This window comes from Protobothrops mucrosquamatus, unplaced genomic scaffold (genome assembly GCF_001527695.2).
Source record: "Protobothrops mucrosquamatus isolate PMUCROS unplaced genomic scaffold, P.Mucros_1.0 scaffold3929, whole genome shotgun sequence".
NCBI lineage: Eukaryota > Metazoa > Chordata > Lepidosauria > Squamata > Viperidae > Protobothrops > Protobothrops mucrosquamatus.
The window spans coordinates 19,413-22,947 of record NW_015389873.1 but is presented as its reverse complement, the minus strand read 5'-3'; positions in this window follow the sequence as shown (position 1 = coordinate 22,947).

The window sequence follows — 3,535 nt, the reverse complement described above, 5'->3', positions numbered from 1 at the left end:
TTCCTTCCTTCCTTCCTTTCCTTCCTTCCTTCCTTCCTTCCTTCCTTCCTTCCTTCCTTCCTTTCCTTCCTTCCTTTCCTTCCTTCCTTCCTTCCTTTCCTCCCTTCCTTCCTTCCTTCCTTCCTTTCTTCCTTCCTTCCTTCCTGCAATGATGACGTTCCCTAGTTGGGTCGTGAAACGTCTGCAAGGAAACCACCCAGCTCAGAGAGCACCAAGGACCCCACAGCTCTTCCTTCCTTCCTTCCTTCCTTCCTTCCTTCCTTCCTTCCTTCCTTCCTTCCTTCCTTCCTTCCCCACCTCCTCCCTTCCAGCACTGATGACGTTCCCTAGTTGGGTCATGCAACGTCGGCAAGAAAAAAAAAAAACCCGGCTCAGAGACCCCCAAGGACCCCACCACATAAGCCAAAATTTTGGCCCCTCTACAATTCTGTCCGGTTTTACCGTCGCCTCCTCAATCCAGGGGACTACAGAATCCATACAGGGAGTCCTCAAATTACGACCGTCCCGTCAGCAACCGCCCGACGTGGACGCGGCCCTGAAGCCGAGACTCACAACTTGCGACCATCCCAGCTTTCCCCGTTAGTTGGGATAATAATAATAGTAATAGTAATAGTAATAGTAATAGTAATAGTAATAGTAATAATAATAATAATAATAATAATAATAATAATAATAATAATAAAAAAAACTTGGAAGGGACCTTGGAGGTCATCTAGTCCAACCCCCTGCTCAGGCAGGAAACCCTACACCATTTCGGACAAATGGCTGTCCAGTCTCTTCATAATAATAATAATAATAATAATAATAATAATAATAATAATAATAATAATAATAATAATAATAAAGTTGGAAGGGACCTCGGAGGTCATCTAGTCCAACCCCCTGCTCAGGCAGGAAACCCTATACCGTGCGGCTCTTGGCAACCGGTGGATCTATTTTACGACTGTTGACGTGATCCCCACTTAACGACCTTCCCAGCCGGGCTTCCGACAAGGCAAAGCGCCTGGGCCAAGCCGGATTCGTTTAACGACCGCCGCGATTCCCTTCCTATTCAAGGATCAAGCAAATATTAAAATATTAATAGTTGTAGGAGGAAACGACCGTCAAACTGGGCCGTCCGTTTCCCTCACAGGTCCAAGGATCCTCGGCTTACGACGAGAAGGCGGCCTGCCCGGTTACGGCCGTAAGCCGTGACGATTCTCAAGCAGAACGACCGACTCGCTCGTGTGACCTTTTATGCGAAATGAGCAGGGCGGTCGTTAAGCGAAACCCCGCGCGGCCATTAAGCGAACCCATTGGACGGCCGGGGAGGGGGCCGTTTGTCTTGAAAAAAAAACCACACACCCCAGAAATCAACACCAAAAGACGGCGAATCGCCTGCCGCTTAGTCCTCGACTTACGACGGTTTCGTTTAGAGACCGTTGGAGGATTACCATGGCGCCGGAGGTTTCAGTTTAAGGACCTGGTCGATTCACTTAACAACCGCGGCGGGGAAAAGCCGTCAAAGGGGTGGGGCAAACGTCACTTAGCAAGTGTCTCGCTTAGTGACATGCATTTGGGGCTCTCTTGCGGTCGTAAACTGGAGGACGGGGGGCCGCTCCTTGGCTCTTCAAGGACCGGGTCTTAAGTTCCTTTCGGGGGGTGTGGGGGACTCCGCCCTGACATTCAACGGTCGCTAAGCGATCCGTGTGACGTCAAGGCCTACTTGTAGTTCTGCAAAGGGAACGCCGGACGGTCAGTAGGCCGAGAAAACTACATTTCCCAGCATCCCTAGGGAAGCGGCAGCCCCCATTCCTTTTCTGAAAGGGGGGGGCTGAAGGCCCATGCCCCAGGTCCTATTATAATTATAATTATATAATTATATATATATATATATATATATATATATATATATATATATATATACACAATTTAAAGCTGTCACGTGACCTCAGTATGTGTGTGTGTGTGTGTATAGTTATATATAATATATATATATATAAATATATGTGTTTGTGTGTGTATGTAAATAATAATAATAATAATAATAATAATAATAATAATAATAATAATAAAGTTGGAAGGGATCTTGGAGGTCATCTAGTCCAACCCCCTGCTCAGGCAGGAAACCCTGTACCATTTCAGACAAATGGCTGTCCAGTCTAATAATAATAATAATAATAATAATAATAATAATAATAATAATAATAATAATAATAATAATAATAATAATAATAATAATAATAATAATAATAATAAAGTTGGAAGGGACCTTGGAGGTCATCTCGTCCAAGCCCCTGCTCAGGCAGGAAACCCTGTACCATTTCAGACAAATGGCTGTCCAGTCTAATAATAATAATAATAATAATAATAATAATAATAATAATAATAATAATAAAGTTGGAAGGGACCTTGGAGGTCATCTAGTCCAACCCCCTGCTCAGGCAGGAAACCCTGTACCATTTCAGACAAATGGCTGTCCAGTCTAATAATAATAATAATAATAATAATAGCAACAATAATAAAAAAGTTGGAAGGGACCTCGGAGGTCATCTAGCCCAACCCCCTGCTCAGGCAGGAAACTCTAGACCATTTCGGACAAAGGGCTGTCCAGTCTCTTCATCATCATAATAAAGTTGGAAGGGACCGTGGAGGTCATCTAGTCTGACCCCCCGCTGAGGCAGGAAACCCTATATATACCATTTCAGACAAATGGCTGTCCAGTCTCTTCATCATCATCATCATCATCATCATCATCATCATCATCAAGTTGGAAGGGACCTCGGAGGTCATCTAGCCCAACCCCCTGCTCAGGCAGGAAACTCTAGACCATTTCGGACAAATGGCTGTCCAGTCTCTTCTTAAAAACTTCCAGTATTTATTTAATTATATATACATATATACATATACATATACATATATATATATATAATTAAATGTATATACTGTATATAATTAAATGTATATATATATATATATATATATATATATATATATATATATATATATATATATATATATATATATATATATATATATATATATATATATATATATATATATATATATATATATATATATATATATATAATTAAATGTGCTTATATATATATATATATACATACATACATACATATATATTACTATATATATATATATATATTACTATATATCCCACAATTTTAAAGCAAAAAGCTCAAAAACTAAGCTTAGTTTATCTTGGTGGGAACAAAACAGAGGCCCCCCCATGATTCCAAATGGAATATCCCGTCTCTCTACCCCCCCTATTGGTGCCACCGTATGGTTTAGCCCACCGAAGGCTTTGGGCAGCCTTTGACAGGGACCAGAAACAGGGGACTTGGGGTCCCCCCCCCGAAAATCTGAAAGGACCCCAATTGTACCATCCAGCTGTGAGCCCCCCCAAAATATCCATTCATATTTGGGGTGCGAGTCCCCCAAAACCTGCCCTGAACCCCTTTTTTTTTTTTGCAGAATGGCAGAGCAGGATCGGAACCCGGCACCGGGACCAAACTGGGTTTTATATCTAAGCCATCCA